An 18376-nucleotide genomic window follows, 5' to 3' on the forward strand; every position below is an offset into this window, starting at 1 on the left:
CTACAGAAATACCTAGAGGACCTAAACTTATAGATTCCTTTGCCTATGGGATCTACTTCCTGCACGAAGTCCAGAAGCAAGGCCAGGGCCCATGTGAATTATGGGGATCAGCGGGAGCCCATGGCTGTCTACCTACTTGTTCACCTGCTTTTAGTTATCTGGAGATATTGTGCCTCCTGAACTGTACACATATGAAAAAATGTCAAGGTCATCAATATTTACCTCTCATGAACCCAAAGGTTCCATTAAAAAGGTACCAGTTATTTATGGGAATGTTTTAGTCACCTGGCATGATGGGAGAGGAGGAAGAGCTTGGAACTATTCACATTTGATTGTAATCTCTAATATTAGAAGTCTACTGCCACCACCAAAGTCAAAGCTGAAATTAATATTTGCAACATAAAAATATCATGGGTGCTACTCAGTTTTCATGAATCTAATGTTACCAACAATAACAAGTCAGAAGACCCCATCACATTAGGCGCAACAGGAAAGCTCTGAACAGCATGCAATTCCAAAGTGATGATGATACACTAAATGTCAGATATAGCATTCAGATTCTTGTTCTTTTTTTACTTTTTTCAAGAATGAAATTTTTGTTCTTTGTTACTTTTTTTAAGTATGAACACAGGCTAGTCATTTTGTGTACACTCCACCCCACCCTAAAAATATTGCTGTATTTGTCATTAAATTTTTTTTTTTTTTTTTTTTGAGAATGTTCACTTTGTCACCCAGACTGGAGTGCAATCTTGGCTCACTGCAGCCTCAACCTCCCAAGCTCCTCCCACCTCCCACCTCACCCTACAGAGAAGCTGGAATCACAGGCACGCGTCACTACATCCAACTAATTTTTTTTATTATTTGCAGAGATGAGGTCTCGCTATGCTGAGCAGGCTGGTCTCAAACTCCTGGGCTCAAGTGATCCACCTGCCTCAGCATCCCAGAGTGCTGGGATTACAGGTGTGGGCCACCACCGCACCCAACCAACACTCCTAATTCTTTTTTTTTTTGAGACAGAGTCTTGCTCTGTCACCCAGGCTGGAGTGCAGTGGTGCGATCTCAGCTCACTGCAACCTCTGCCTCCTAGGTTCAAGTGATTCTCCTGCTTCAGCCTCCGAGTAGCTGGTACTACAGATGTGCGCCACTAATTTTTGCCTTTTTGGCAAAGACAGGGCTTCACCATGTTGGCCAGGATGGTCTCAATCTCTTGACCTCCTGATCCACCTGCCTCGGCCATCCAAAGTGCTGCCACTGCCCCCAGCCAACTCCCAATTCTTGATAATTTTTTAAGCTTGTAAAAAGAAGCTGAGTTCTACAAATAGGCCACGAAGTTTCTCTGATGTCTTGATATAAGAATATCAAGAGCAGAAAGCATGGAGCAAAGATATATAATTCAGCAGGGTGTCTGCATTATGTAACCAGGATTGACATACTAACGTTTTTAATGAAAATCACCGGGTGTGGTGGCTCACGTTTGCCAGACGTGGTGTCTCACGCCTGTAATCCCAGCACTTTGGGAGGCTGAGGCGGGTGGATCACCTCAACTCAGGAGTTCGAGACCAGCCAGGCCAACATGGTAAAACCCCATCTCTACTAAAAATACAAAAATTAGCCGGGTGTGGTGGCGGGCGCCTATAATCCCAGCTACTCAGGAGTCTGAGGCAGGAGAATTGGTTGAACCCGGGGGATGGGGCAGCGGAGGCTGCAGTGAGCAAAGATCATGCCACTGCACTCCAGCCCGGGTAATAAGAGCAAAACCCCGTCTCAAACAACAACAACAAAAAAAAAAAAAAAAAAAAAAAAAAAAAAACAGGAAAACTCTGAAGACTCCTGCTTGCAATTAAGAGGTATATCCAGAAAGTATCAAAAGTTAAATTCTTCCAGTTGAAATCTTCTCAGTTTCATCTTCCTGTTTTGATTACTGGTCCCTTGAAAAGGCACCTGTGGTATTACAAATTATCCCATTACTCACTCCTCTCAGGTAATTCTGCTGGAAAGGGAAGGAAGTAAATCTTGGAGTCCTGCACTTCCATCTGTTAATCATATACATGCATGCCCTCAAAAGCAGTAAATCACCGTCTTTCACTGTATTGCCATGATTCACACCTGAAACAGAGCAGAGCAGACAGGTACTCAGAAATGCCATGCCCAGAAAAAAGGTATCTTAATACACTAAAAACAATGATACTTAGGCACACCGGTATTGCTTCTTCTCAAATAGACATCACACCGGCAAGTACAGTTTATCATTCTAATTAAGGGTCATCAGCCGTGTTAAAGGCAAATTTTATAGACCAAAGCTTTCCAAACAGAACATTTTAGGACTCAGTACCCTTTCCAAGCTCTATTAAAACCAAACATCTATATCATGTTAACCCACTTGGGCAGCACGACTTTAATTAGTAAAATTAGCCCTGTTGTTTGGCCAACTTTCCTCTCATAAACTCTGCAAGGCAGAAACATAACCAATCATATGTTTTAAGATGCTACCTAATTATATAAAAGCACTCATCAAACTTTACATAGAAGTATTTAAAAATCAAAACATACCATTAATCCTGAAGAAAAAAATATTTGAGGTTACCTTATTTTTTAAGATTAGGTACTCATTTACTACATGAGGAAAAAGGGCTTTTGATAGTCAACCGCCTTCTTTTAATTTAATTACCAGAAAATGCAAACTGTTTTCAAGTTTACCTGAATGTTACCAGTTTGAGTGGATTTTCCTACTCAATACACAACTGCCCTGCTTCCACTGGTCTTGTTAGGAAGAGGCAGTAACAGAAGTGCACACTCGGTATTTTTAAGCACATTTAAAATTTCTCTAGCTGGGGAGATAAGAACACCTCCCTCTTGCCAAGCAAATGCCAACAGCCAACAGAACAAGGCCAAATGAGAGAAAACACCTCCTGCAGATTTTACCCAACTTTTTCGTTGAGCTTGCACCATCATTATCAGCTGCCCTTCACAACTGCCAGCCTGTTCCATTAAACTTGCTATCAACTCAGTATCAGCAGGCTAACAGTACAATGGTCTCCCAGCTCCTAGATTTGGGAGATTGATGACTGGATGCTAATGAGGGCTCTGCCTGCAAGATGTATTTTTTATATTTGATTCCCTGACCTTAATTTTTACATCATTCAAAAATCTGGAACTAAAGCTCACATTGGGTATAGAAATGACGCTTTTTCAGCAAGAATCAGACCTGGCTGACAGACTGTTTCTTTTTAACTGCCTTTCACCAAAATGGCCGCCTCAAGGATTAGGCTCTGAAATGGCTGAGAACAGGGATTTGTAAGACAAAGAATGACACATATTTCTGATAGCTGTGAATATATACATAGGATAGAAGTATCTTTTAAATAAAAACCAATGTGATACATTTAAATGGAATAATGTAATTGAAAATAGATTTTTTTTAAAAAAAAAAGAATGAACTCAATGCTACCACACTTTTAAGAATGTTTTTATTTTTTTTTATTGATTTTAAAGGGCTTTGTAATAAGATTATATGCCCTACATTGCAGGACCAAAAGCCCTTTGACTGCATATAAATGATTATGGTCTGCTCAACTTTCAACACAGAATTTTCTTACCCAGAGTCCATCACCACTGTATTTTTTAAAAGGCATCTCCTTTGAATTTTGGATTGTGCTGTGGAAATCTGCAACTTATAATGCCTTAGCCTAAACATACATGCACACACACAAATTATTCTTTTTCCCCAATAAGCCTCTGCTAATATCTGCCATCCATATTAAAGTATATGGATATAATACGTTCCTAATAAAAGGAATACACCTTGATGCATACTCCACCACAGAACATGAGTCCCTGAGGTTACTTCAGCCTTACCAGTGCCATGAATTACTTTTTGGATGACAGATTTTTTTTTTTTTAATCCCATGTGTTACATTATAGCTTCAGCTTTAAAACTGTGCAAATGGAAGGAAAACTATCTTAGTAAACATTCCCCTGACTATCATCAGGTTTAAGAGAATTTTATTTCTAGACCTAAGGAACAACACAAAATAAACCACAGATGCTGGTGCCTGTCAGATATGAAGTGTCCAAAGATTAACCCACAGTGACCTATCTCTGCATTATGTTCCAGGGCCACTTAAATACGAATATGGGGATGACGCCTTTTAGCTAAAAACGTAGATGTCAAACAGCTGCATATCAGACTTTTAAAATGATCTTTGGGAAATCTCAAAGGCTTATGCTATCCTAAAACAGCAAAAACTGACATCTACTTTTTGTCTTTTTTTTTTTTTTAAATGTAATACCAGTAAACCACATTCAAGGTCAGAAAAAGTCTACTTGGCCACCTGAATAACTCTGCCATATTTGGTATTCAAAATTAAAAAGTGGAGACTTAGAAGTGGTAGTTACATGCTGGATTTCTTTGAAAACTTAAAATTGGAGCAGGAAAAAAACCAAAATAAGGACAACTCATTTAATGGCATTTGGTCAGCTCACTTGTTAAATATACACTGATTTATACACACAGTCAAAAAATAGCACTTAAGTTAACAGAATGACTAATGTCATAATGAGACACCTTTATTGAGTCATTATGTATATAAGAAACAGTCCCAAAATTGTGGGGCCTGCCTCAAGTAGGCTAAGAGGTAACTGAATATTGGTAAAATTGTAAAATATATGAAGAGACATGTATATAGAGAGAAATGCCGTCAGCAAAATGTCACTAAATTATACCCTTAAATCTGTCTTGCCTTTAAAATGCATCCCCATCAGACAGGCATTCACCCACTCCAGAGAACACAGCCAGAAAGGGAGCTTCAAGTCTGCAACCCAAATGACAGCCCAGGAGTTTGTGGGTTTTATAAATGGTGGTTTGAGATTTAGGTTTTGTTTCTCCGTATAAGTAAAGTACCCATGGAAATGTTGTCCTGACACTACAGAATCACAGAAAAAAAAGATTTATAGACTGAGTGGTTTACCAATTTCTTTTGATCAAAAGCAGTTAGAGGAGCAACTAGGTCAGATGTCCCTTCTACCTGCCACTTGATTATTTGCAGGTAGACATAAAGCTGGTTTTACTGATTTACCAGGAAATGTTTCTCATATCAAGTAGAGCACTGAATAGTGAACCATAGATATTCAATTGCAATTAGAAAGCAACAGTCCTCCAAAACATAAAACCATTATTTCCAATGCCACAATTTTAAGGGGGAAATTTGGGGGAGAAGAGTACGAGAAAAATCATACAGATTCAAAAAGGACTGATGTTATTAGGGAGCAGAAGAGGAACTGATTTTCATTACCCCAAGAGTATTGCTTATTAAGCTGAGACTACGAAACAAGCGTAGCTCTAGGAGTTTTGTGTTCCAGGTACTAATATGAGTTTACCAGTCAAAGGGAGCCTCTTCTGAAAATTATCATGGTTTACTGATGAGTACTTGTATCAACATCTTAGGGAGATACAGATAGAGACACATGTGTGTGTGTGTGTGTGATTTATGTTATAATGTGTGTGTATGTGTAATTTATATGTTATAATGTGTGTGATTTATGTTATAATGTGTGTACGTGTAATTTATATGTTTTGATGTGTGTATGTGTAATTTATGTTATAATGTGTGTGTGTGATTTATGTTATAATGTGTGTGTATGTGTAATTTATATGTTATAGTGTGTGTGATTTATGTTATAATGTGTATGTGTAATTTATATGTTATAATGTGTGTATGTGTAATTTATGTTATAATGTGTGTGTGATTTATGTTATGTGTGTGTATGTGTAATTTATATGTTATAATGTGTGTATGTGTAATTTATGTTATAATGTGTGTGTGATTTATGTTATGTGTGTGTATGTGTAATTTATATGTTATAATGTGTGTATGTGTAATTTATGTTATAATGTGTGTATGTGTAATTTATGTTATAATGTGTGTGTATGTGTAATTTATGTTATAATGTGTGTGTGTATATATATATTTTTTAAGCCCACCATTGATGTTGTAAATGATTCAATAATTATATATGAAAAGCATAAATATGTTTCTATCTCTCTGTCTAGCTGGCTAACAAGAAGCTTTTAGAGCTGAAAAGTTCTAAAAGGCAACTTGTTATTCCAGATCCCTAAATCTATAAATCTCACAGCTAACATTTCCCAAGTTGGGGCAATAACAGATTAGAGGATGAGTAGGGGCACTTCTATTCTTAAGGACATAACTGGCAGCTGCTGGGCTCATTTGGAATCGTTGGCTCATGAAAACTTGTTTATGCATTTGGTGTATACATATAATTTGCCTATTTGCTAGGCTTAACACCAATAAGATGGCTGAACATTTGCTGTTGTCCATTTGTTGACTCACAACAACTCAAGGCTTAAATGCCACATAAAAAGAACCTGACCAGCTGGGAGGAGGCATCAAGGACTTGATGAAATAGAACAAAGTCTTGTCTTGATTTTTCTCTGGAAAAAGTCAAAAAGAAAATATTGTTTTCTAATAATTCTAAGAGCCCTTTCACTTATCTTCTCATTATAAAAACTAGCATGTATTCCTAGCATGTGTCAATAGATGGTCACAACTGGTATTCAAAAATCAGGTGCTTTAGGTAAAAGGGCCAATATTGAATCTCAAGTTAAATTACTGTTGTTTTGTACACACTTTTGTGATGGGCTTGATATGCTTCTAGATGGTAAATACAATCTCTGAAAACAAAAAACACATAATCAAAATAAAAACCTTAAGTTACTGAAGGCCAGAAACACCATGAGAAACAGTTTTACTATTGTCTTCAAGCATAATAATTAATTAAATAAGACTTCATGTATTTACTAGGGAAATGCCTCAATCTGGTACGCTTCATATAGGGACAGAAAAGTCTAAGTGATTCTAATCAAAATGTTCTCAAATCTCTCTTATTTAATGATCAATTGGAAAATAACAATTTCATATCTTCCACAGTTGTGATAAAAATATTAAATAAATGTCTTAATTACCCCTTTACTTCATTTATATTCTCAGAGATACACAAGTATTCGGCCAAAACAGAATAACAGACTTTAAAAATTAATCAATTAATTTGAAATTTTCCTTCTAAAAGACATTTTGCTTTTATCTTGCCATACAAAAGACTATCATTTCTTAAACCATTACTTTGTACCTACTTAATTCCTACTAATGTGGCTACTTGGAACACTCGATTTCTCCAAATATATTTGTTTTTATTAAACAAATGTCCAACAACTTTCAGAATTAACAAATGGACTAGCAGCCCCAAATGAATGCCAGCTAAATAAGCAATTAACCTGGCAACACAAACACATCCCCAATGTACTAAATTCGGAACATTCTCAGATTATAGCCAAATGCCAAACTCATTCATCTTAGCAACTCATTGTGCTTGTCTTGATCAAGACAAGCACAATCTCAGGAGCTTTCTTTGCCTTCTCTCACTTTAAGAGGTATCAACAAATTAGGTATGTATCAATTCATGAAAAAACTTCCTCAGAGTGTGACCAGTATTGGTCCTTTCCAGCTCTAATATTTAATGAAAACCTCTAAAGTTGAGTCACAGAAAACTGCATTTTTAAAAAAATTCTTACTACTGAATGTATTTCAGTAAGTCCAGAGTCACAATTTTGCCTCATGAAGCATATATACCTACAAGACGTTCAGGAGCCCCAGGAAGCCCGACTGCCCCCAAAACAATCTCTTCCTGGGCTGCTTGTCTAAAGACTCAAATCCCCACCATAGCTTGGTCTCTTAGGCACCAAAGCCCCTTGATAAAATACCTAGCTATTAAACCTTTAGAATAAATTTACTTCATACAGTTATCTATTGGCCAAAGCTCAAAGGACATAATCAATTGAACAGGTAAACCGTGGTAGGAGAGGGAAGCAGAGGAAAAGTTCTATTTAGGGAGAAAAGTTTGTAATGAGTGTGAACTGGGCCACCAAAGACTGTGGGAAGATGGAGGAAACAAGAGATAAAAATCCGGGGAAAACCTACCAGACCAGACAGAACTTTAGACCATTTTGAAGTAGAAAATGTTGGGATTGCCGGGCGCAGTGGCTCACGCCTGTCATCCCACACTTTGGGAGGCCGAGGCAGGCGGATCACCGGAGGTCGGGAGTTCGAGACCAGCTTGACCAACATGGAGAAACACTGTCTCTACTAAAAATACAAAATTAGCCAGGCATGGTGGCGCAACCCTGTAATCTCAACTACTAGGGAGGCTGAGGCAGGAGAATCACTTGAACCCTGGAGGCAGGGGTCACGGTGAGCCGAGATTGTGCCACTGCACTCCAGCCTGGGCAACAAGAGGGAAACTCTGTCTCAAAAAAAAAAAAAAAAAGAAAGAAAGACAGGAAGAAAAAAACAAGAAAAGGTTGGGATCTGGTTTCCAGTATCTCAAGGTTTGTTTTTTCATAATCTGCACTGCCAGTCAAGTAAAACCAACATAAACTGGCTGGAGAAGCAAAGTCTTGCTTCCTGGTCTTGTCTGGAATTCTGTCTTCTCTCCCTCCATGCCCTGGGTACCTGCCAGCCCTCGACGCCCCCTTCCCCTGCCTATAATCACTGGGATCTTCTTCTTTCTAATTGCTCTGGATTTGTTGTTTTTTTTTTCCTCTTCTTTTCTCCCATTCTTTCATAAAATTTCAGAAAGAAGAATTAAGAATCCTTTGCCCAGACGAGCCACAAGCTTTTAAAAATCCCCATCTGCCAAAAATATTTACATTTAGGGAAAGTGTTGCTCTGTTTACCTCAGAGACTGCACAGATATTTGAACAAGGGGAAAAACAATCCTAGTCTATTGACTCTGAGTCTAGGCTTTATCCACCAGGACCAGTTGCTCCTCACAAGTTATTATTCTGAAAAAGTCACTTCTATTTAGGTTTTTAAACCAACATTTAAAAACCTACCAAGACAAAAAAATACTTCTCTTTTGAGTGGGATGACATTCAGTCAGAACTGGAAGAATAGGGTGAGCATAAGTTCAGACCTGGCCTCCATCTTGCTGCATGTCCAAAGAGCATTTGACATTTTAATATAAAATGGCAGCAGGGCGCAGTGGCTCATGCCTGCAATCCCAGCACTTTGGGAGGCCAAGGTGGGCAGATCACTTGAGGTCAGGAGTTCAAGACCACCCTGGCCAACATAGTGAAACCCTGTCTTACTGAAAATACAAAAATTAGCCAGATGTAGTAGCGGGCACCTGTAATCCCAGCTACTGGAGAGGCTGAGGCACAAGAATCACTGGAACCCAGGAGGCAGAGGTTGCAGTGAGCCAAGATCGCACCACTGAGCTCCAGCATGGGTGACTGAGCGAGACTCTGTCTCAAAAATAAAATACGCCAGGCGTAGTGGCTCAGGCCTGTAATCCCAACACTTTGGGAGGCCGAGGCAGGCAGATCACGAGGTCAAGAGTTCGAGACCAGCCTGGCCAACATGATGAAACCCCGTCTCTACTAAAAATATAAAAATTAGCTGGGCACGGTGGCGAGTGCCTGTAGTACCAGCTACTCAGGAGGCTGAGGCAGAAGAATCACTTGAACCCGGGAGGTGGAGATTGCAGTGAGCCAACATCACCCCACTATACTCCAGCCTGGGCAGCAGAGCAAGACTCCATCTCAAAAAAAAAATAATAATAACAAAATAAAATAAGTAAATAAATAAATAAAATGGTAAGAGCCCAGACAATAGATCAGCAGAATCCTGCCCCATTTTAACTGAGAAGCCTAAGTAATGTCCTGAAGTTTATGCTTCTGTATTCAGAGGCCAAGCAGACTCTCCCAAACAAGAGGCCCGCATTCTCACATGAAGCGATTTACCTTCAACATTGAGAGCCCCTTCTGGGACAAACAATGTGAAGAGGGGGAGCTTTAGAACTGCTGGTGACGGTGACACCCAACGTCATTGACATAACTCAGCAGACTGTCACTGTTCGTGCATGTAAAGGAACCAGGAACTGGGTAAAACAAAAGTTCAAAGGAGTTGGGATGAGACATAGGGCCGAAGACAACCAGGGAAGGGGATCTGAAAGAGTGGGAGGGGACCCTGAGACTCCAGGGTGGAAGCAGCAGAACATGGGAGGTGTTCCCAAAACATTTGAATGAGGGAGGGGGCCATAAGACTAGCATCTAATTCCGGGGGGTGGAAGTCATTATGATCATTAAGTAGGCCATAGAAAAAGGTGGCTGTAAAAATGTATTCTCCTTTCCCCTCCTTTCTTTCTTTTCATCTAGAAATGGCAATCCCAGTCTACTTTGCACACAGTTCTGCATTAGCTTATTCAACATCAAGCCACTTAAGAGAAATCAAAGCTAATTTGTTCATAAAACCTTAAGAGAAGCTGGGCATAATGGCTCATGCCTATAATCCCAGCACTTTGTGGAGCTGAAGCAGGAGGATCAGTTGAGGCCAGGAGTTCAAGACCAGCCTGGGCTACATAGTGAGACCTCATCTCTACTAAAAACAAAAATAAATTAGCTGGGCTCAGTGGCATGCAACTGTGGTCCCAGCTACTGAGGAAGCTGAGGCGGGAGGACCCCTTAGACCCAGGAATTTGGGGTTGCAGTGAGCCATGATTGTGCCACAGCACTCCAGCCTGGGCAACAGACAGACTGTCTTTAGAAACATAAAAATAAAACTTGAGGCTGGGCACAGTGCTCATGCCTGTAATCCCAGCACTTTGGGAGGCCGAGGTGGGCGGATCACGAGGTCAAAAGATCGAGACCATCCTGGCCAACATGGTGAAACCCTGTCCCTACTAAAAATACAAAAATTAGCTGAGCGTGGTGGCACACGCCTATAATTCCAGCTACTCAGGAGGCTGAGGCAGGAGAATCGCTTGAACCTGGGAGGCAGAGGTTGCAGAGAGCCGAGATCGCGCAACTGCACTCCAGCCTGGCAACAGGGCGAGACTTTGTCTCAAGAAAAAAAAAATAAACCTTCAGAGAGTTGAAGAGTAAATTGTGACATTACCATGCTCCCTTGCACGTAAGTTATGAACTCTGCTCCAGTCTTAAGAAACTTCTGGAACATCAACTCTACGGGGTAATCTGTTCTACCTTTTTTTTTTTTTGGAGACAGAGTCTCACTCTATCACCAGGCTAGAGTGCAGTGGCGCAATCTCGGCTCACTGCAACCTCTGCCTCCCTGGTTCAAGCGATTCTCCTGCCTCAGCTTCCCAAGTAGCTGGGATTACAGGCACCTGCCACCACACCCAGCTGATTTTTCTATTTTTAGTAGAGATGGGCTTTCACCATGCTGGCCAGGCTGGTCTCGAACTCCCGACCTCAGGTGATCCATCCACCTCGGCCTCCCAAAGTGCTGGGATTACAGGTGTGACCCATGACACCCGGCCTGATGTCATTTCTTACTCAGAAAAGGAACAAGAATTAAATAGGACAAATGCCGAAAACCACCAGGAATTAACCAGGCACAGCAGGGGATAGGGCCCACTCTCAGCTCCTCGATTCATCTAACCTTTGCAGTTAACTCACAGCAGGACTTCTGTAATGGGCTCTTCAGCTATCTAGAGGCTTCCTGCCCCTCATTATCACTGCTCTATACAACACAAGGAAAAATAAATTGCGCAGTAAAGCAAAATGTTTTGACATCCCAACACAATGAGAGACACACCTGAGGTCCTCTAGCAACTTAAGTTTAAAAACGAACTGATGACAGGACTTTCCCTTCTCTGTTAGAAAATACCGCCAGGAGCACAGTACTCTTGTGAATGGTACTTCTATGTTCTAAAGGAAAAATGCTTTTCTGTCTCTAAGCTCTGTCTCCAACCTGTGGTCTTACAGATCTCTCCTGAGAGCTTCCACCTCCTCTGCATGATCCATTCTTGTGCTGGACTTAAACCAGCCATGACTCACACACATGCAGAAGAGTAAACAACACTAGCCTAAAAAAAGAGAAATAGTTATTTATACACCCTTCTTCACAGAGCATTAGTCACAATAGCCAAAAGGTGGAAGCTGCCTAAATGTCCATCATTGGATGAATGGAAAAACACAATGTGACGTATACATACAATGGAATATTATTCAGCCTTTAAAAAGAAAAGAAGTCTGCTGCAGGCTACAACATGGATGAACCTGGAAGACATCACGCTAAGTGAAATAAGCCAGTTATGCAAAAACAAGTATGGTGTGATTCCATCACATGAAGTATCCGGAGTACTGAAACTCAGAGACAAAAAGGAGCATGGTGGTTGCCAGGAGCTGAGGGGAGTGGGAAACGGTGAGCTGTTGGTTAGTGGATATAGAATTTCAGTTTTGCAAGATGAAAGGTTGTGGAGATTGGCTGCATGACGATGTGAACATACTTAACACTGCTGAATAGTGTACTTAGAAATAGTAAAGACAGTAAGTTTCATTGTTTTTTAATCATAATTAAAAATAAATAAAAAAGAGAAATACTTTCAAGCCCATAAACTGGAATTGCTCTTCACATTACAATTGCATTGTTACTGGACTTCTTTTAAGATATCAATCTAATAAGAATCTATTGCATATAATGGTGTTGATTCATTTGCTTCTCTCAAATAAGAGCTACTAGTATCATCCATTGTTTTACAGACAAGGAAACTGAGGCACAGAGTAAGTAAATAAGTTTTGCAAAATCACACAACTACAAACTGAGGGAATTTGTCCCATATTTCATACACGCCCTTTATCTCATACACGCCCCTTCTCTTTCTAAAGAGTCTTAGAAGAGTAGGCTTCACTCCTTAACTTCCTGCAAACAGGCTTTCCCCCATACCACTCCCACTAATCAGTTCTCCTAAAGGTCACCAATTACCTCCGTATCACTGCTACTCACTTTTGTAAGCTTATCTTCACTTGGCTTCTCTATGGCATGTGATACAGTTGACCCACCCTTTCCTTCTGGAAATTATCTCTTCCCTCTGTTTTCTGGATACGATTCTTCCCAGTAATCCTTCTACTTGTCTGACCACTCCTTCCTTATTGTGTTCTTAAGCAACACATTATCTTCCCCAGTTTCCACCCAAACAATGGCTATTCAATGACTAAAGGAGCAATTAAGTAATATTTACTTTAAACTTATTTCACACATTGCCGGGGTTCTTTTAAAGTTTGCAGGTTCTAAAGCCTTCTGGATATAGGCTCTCTAGAGCTGTCACTTGAAAGTGAGGGTTCTATTTTATTTACTTTACACCTCTCAATGCCTACCACAACGTAAACCTCACTCTTGTTGCCTGGGCTGGAGTGCAATGGCCTCATCTTGGCTCACTGCAACCTCCGCCTCCCAGGTTCAAGTGATTCTCCTGCCTCAGCCTCCCAAGTAGCTAGGCTTACAGGCATACACCAACATGCCTGGCTAATTTTTATATTTTTAGTAGAGACGGGGTTTCGCCATGTTGGTCAGGTTGGTCTCGAACTCCTAACCTCAAGGGATCCACCCACCCCTCTGCCTCCCAAAGTGCTGAGATTACAGGTGTGAGCCACTGCAACTGGCCCCAATTTAATCTTTTTTTTTTTTTTTTTTTTTTTTTTTTTTTTGAGACAGAGTCTAGCTCTGTCCCCCAAGCTGGAGTGCAGTGGCGTGATCTCGGCTCACTGCAAGCTCCGCCCCCCAGGTTCAAGCCATTCTCCTGCCTCAGCCTCCCGAGTAGCTGGGACTACAGGCGCCTGCCACCACGCCTGGCTAATTTTTTTTTGTATTTTTAGTAGAGACGGGGTTTCACTGTGTTAGCCAGGATGGTCTCGATCTCCTGACCTCGTGATCCACCCGCCTCGGCCTCCCAAAGTGCTGGGAATAGAGGCGTGAGCCACCGCGACTGGCCTCCCAATTTAATCTTAATATAACTAAATCCTCGCATTCAAAACTGCTTTTCCAGGTATATTCTTCCAGTTTTTACTGCCTAAAGCTCCCAAATGATTCAAATGTCAAGTTCACTCCAAGGCCAGTTAAGGGTCTAACACGGGCTCTAGATAATAGCTAAAACAGTAGAAAAAGTGTTCCATTTCACTTATTGTGTAATTCTCAGATCCCTGCCAGGTCTCCCTGGCTTGGAACGGCCCTGAGCTGTCTTACAGGAATGGCCACAGCCTCCTGCCCCTCCCAAGCAGTTGTGTCCCAACTTTCTGCCTTCGGAGTGCCTCGTCCCTCCCAATATGAAGCATTAAATGAGATTCAAATATTCTGACAATGTTCCTGCATCTTCTAATTCAATTAGTTGAGCTAAATATGTAAAACCCTAATAAGAGAAAATTAGAGGAAGCTCAAAAGGTGTATGCATGTTGGAGTCAGCTAAATTTTGATGAACAGTAAATTAAGTTAGCTACAGATTAAATTCACAATATCTCACTCACTAGGAAGTCACACAACACCATTGTTTCATCCTTTGTTATCTTCTCTTGAAGACTTTGCTTTACCCACAGGCCTCTCTGTAAATGTTCTCCATTGCATCCTTTTTTGAATAGTACATTCTGAAGTCTACTTCTGATCTCTGACCTCATGGATGTTCTCCTATTAGTTCTATGCTCAGCATAATGGAATGTTAATAGGCTGTTATGACTTACTCTACAAAAATCAATGGTCTCAATCCTGCCGGGTAAATAAGCTACTTTGGTGGGCACGGCTATCCACACAGCATTAGGTACCATTTGATAAGTCATAGCCTTCAAAGAACAAAAATTTATCCTTAGGAATTCAGAACTTTCATAAACTGATTTTTTGTTTGATTTAGATATTGAGACTAATTTTCCACCTCCTTCTACATACCTGAAAAATAGCAAAGTGGCAGATCATGACTAGCCTATAATACGGACAACATCCAAAATATTGCGCAACACTGAGAAGATAAAATTTCAACAGAGAATGATGAGTACTGAGTTACGAATTTTGGGACACAGTTGGCTGGTACAAGAAAGGTTTTTGTTTTGTTTAAGTCTAGGAATAAAAGAACTATGTAACAGTAATCCCCTGGCAGATCAAGCTAGGACACTGAAAAGGCACATGGTGGAATTCAACATCAATTTTTCATAAAAATTATCTTTCAACAAATGAAAGGTCATTCTTTGATAACAGAAGTGTGATAGTACATGAGGCTGACCCAAGAAGGTATCAATTTTAAGATGCAGCAGATTTTTAAAAAGATCATCTTGCTTTGAGAGAATGAGAAAAGAAAAGCTTTTCTAAACTTCTAAGAGTTACACAAAACATATTTTCTTTTTTCCTGGGTTTATCTGGGATTATATGTGTATTCACAGTTAAGGTTTTTTTCAAGTGTTTTGTTTTGTTTAATACAACACATCTGTAAAATTATTACCAAGCCAGAAGGCTTTTTTCTTTTTTTTTTTTTTTGAGATGGAGTTTCGCTCTTGTTGCCCAGGCTAGAGTGCAGTGGCGTGATCTCAGCTCACCGCAACCTCCACCTCCCTGGTTCAAGCGATTCTCCTGCCTCAGCCTCCAGAGTAGCTAGGATTACAGGCATGCGCCACCACGCCTGGCTAATTTTGTATTTTAGTAGAGACGGGGTTTCTCCATGTTGGTCAGGCTGGTCTTGAACTCCTGACCTCAGGTGATCCACCCACCCTCGGCCTCCCAAAGTGCTGGGATTACAGGTGTAAGCCACTGCGCTCGGCCTTTTTTTTTTGAGACAGAGTCTCACTCTGCCGCCTGGGCTGGAGTGCAGTGGCGCCATCTCAGCTCACTCCAGCCTCCGCCTCCTGGGTTCAAGCAATTCTCCTGCCTCAGCCTCCTGAGTAGCTGGGATTACAGCCACCCGCCACTACGCCTGGCTAATTTTTTTAGTTTTTATTTATTTTTTTTTTAAGACAGGGTTTCACCATGTTGGCCAGGCTGGTCTCGAACTCCTGACCTCAAGTGATCTGCCTGCCTCAGCCTCCCAAAGTGCTGGGATTACAGGCACCCGCCACCACGCCCGGCCTAATTTTTTGTGTTTTTAGTAGAGATAGAGTTTCACCATGTTGGCCAGGCTGGTCTCAAACTCCTGACCTTGTGATTTGCCCACCTCAGCCTCCCAAAGTGCTGAGATTACAAGCATGAGCCACTGCGCCTGGGAAGGCTCTACTTTCAAAGAGATGATTGTCTCTGGAATTCAAGTGTCTGAAAGGGACTGGAGAAAGAAGTGTGGTTTTTTTGTTTTGTTTTGTTTTGTTTGAGACAAATTCTCGCTCTTGTCGCTGGAGTACAATGGCGTGATCTTGGCTCACTGCAACTTCTGCATCCCAGGTTCAAGTGATTCTCCTGCCTCAGCCTCCCGAGTAGCTAGGATGACAGGCGCCTGCCACCACACCCGGCTAATTTTTGTATTTTTCGTGGAGATGGGGTTTCACCATGTTGGCCAGGCTGGTCTCGAATGTCTTACCTCAGGTGATCCGCCCACCTCAGCCTCCCAAAGTGCTGGAATTACAGGCGTGAGCCACCACGCGCAGCCAGGAATGTTTTATCACAGTCTTACTTCAGAATTGTCCCCTGCATAGGGATAATAAAAGCACAGACTGACTTTAATAGTCAATTTTATTATCTTTTTTTTTTTTTTTTTTTTTTTTGAGACTGAGTCTCGCTCTGTCACCCATGCTGGAGCGCAATCTCAGGCTCACTGCAAACTCCGCCTCCGGGGTTCAAGTGATTCTCCTGCCTCAGCCTCCTCAGTAGCTGGGACTACAGGCACGCACCATCATGCCCGGCTAATTTTTGTATTTTTAGCAGACACAGGGTTTCACTATGTTGGTCAGGCTGGTCTCGAACTCCTGACTTCATCATCCACCCACCTCGGCTTCCGAAACTTCTGGGATTACAGGCATGAGCCACCATGTGGGGTCTATTGTTCCTAAATTTCCTACAGACAATGAACTCTCTTATTGCCTGTAAAGAGAGCTAAGCACTCCCACCGCCCCCAACGCCCTTCGAAGAACAGATTACATGGAACTTAATTGTCACCACCGACTCCATGACGTCTTCCTGACTGCAATCCTTCCCCACATCCAGGTCCCCATAACTCCTCACTTGTTAAACAGTTGTCATTTGCTGTTTATTTTTCTTTCTCCCTGCTCGATTTTGAGGTTCTTCAGGTCACACACCCTTAATCTACTTTCCCAATATTTCCAAATGCCTTGCAGAGTACCTAAAACACAACAGTCCCTCAACACGGTCATTAATTTAAGAAAAATCCATTGAGCATCTGTTCGTGACCAGGCCCTGCTCTAGGCACTGGGGTTACAGCCGTGAACAAAACATATGGCAGCATAAACATAAGCTTACATTCAAGTGGTGTTTACATAAATGAATGAACATTAGAGCGCCAACAACATCTTCTTGATGGATTGGAAACTTTACTCAGTGAAACAAAAAGAAAACACGCACATGGCCAGCTTTTACATAATTCTTTCGAATTGCGAAAGTTAAGTATAAGCCTGATTTGCAAGTGAAATTTAGAATCCTAGAATTATCGCTTGACACATGGATTTCCCTTTATCAATGATAAATGTTAAAGGACATGAGCCAGAGCCCTTAAATTTCCATCATACTACTATTAAGCCCACAAACTATAACTTACCCTTGGATGCAGCCAAAATTCTCTTCAAAAGCGGAAAACCACGTTTCATGGAAACACCTCTTTCATAGAAGAGGTATTTAATGAGAACCACTCTTTCACCACCACCCATTACTATTTCCACAGAGTATTTATAATTTTCGAAATCCTTTCATTTCACTTATTTATTTATTTACGTATTTATTTTGAGACAGACTCTCGCTCTGTTGCCCAGGCTGAAGTGCAGTGGTACGTTCTCGGCTCACTGCAACCTCCACTTCCCGGGTTCAAGCAATTCTCACGCCTCAGCCTCCTGAGTACCTGGGATTACAGGCACCCACCACCACACCCAGCTAATTTTTGTATTTTTAATAGAGACGGGGGGTTCACTATGTTGCCCAGGCTGGTCTTGAACTCCTGGCCTGAAGTGATCTGCCCTGCCTTGGCCTCCAAAAGTGCAGGGATTACAGGCATGAGCCATTGCGCCTGGCCCTCATTTTATTTTATTTTACTTTTTGAGAAAGAGTCTCACTCTGTCACCCAGGGTGGAGTGCAGCAGCGCAATCTCGGCTCACTGCAAGCTCTGCCTCCCGGGTCCACATCATTGTCCTGCCTCAGCCTCCTGAGTAGCTGGGAATACAGGTGCCCGCCACTATGCCCGGCTAATTTTGTTTTTGTATTTTCAGTAGAGACAGGGTTTTACTATGTTAGCCAGGATGGTCTCGATCTCCTGACCTCGTGATCCGCCCACCTCGGCCTCCCAAAGTGCTAGGATTACAGGCGTAAGCCACCGCGCCCGGCCCCTCATTTAATTTTTATTGTCTCATTTGAGCCCTCACATAACAGGTGACATAGA

The 18376-nt window shown here is 41.4% G+C and overlaps 1 long non-coding RNA gene across 1 annotated transcript in view; it reads right to left on the bottom strand.

Annotated features, from left to right (window-relative positions):
* Window positions 1–14443, bottom strand: part of LOC129473282 (uncharacterized) — a 103320-nt gene extending 88877 nt beyond the window's left edge. Inside the window, exons 1-2 of the long non-coding RNA XR_008654235.2 lie at window positions 14333–14443; window positions 1973–2106 (exon numbers count right to left, since the gene is read on the bottom strand). This is a non-coding gene — a long non-coding RNA (uncharacterized lncRNA). The remainder of the gene's footprint in view (window positions 1–1972; window positions 2107–14332) is intronic.
* Window positions 14444–18376: the final 3933 nt, after the last annotated feature.

This window comes from Symphalangus syndactylus, chromosome 23 (genome assembly GCF_028878055.3).
Source record: "Symphalangus syndactylus isolate Jambi chromosome 23, NHGRI_mSymSyn1-v2.1_pri, whole genome shotgun sequence".
NCBI lineage: Eukaryota > Metazoa > Chordata > Mammalia > Primates > Hylobatidae > Symphalangus > Symphalangus syndactylus.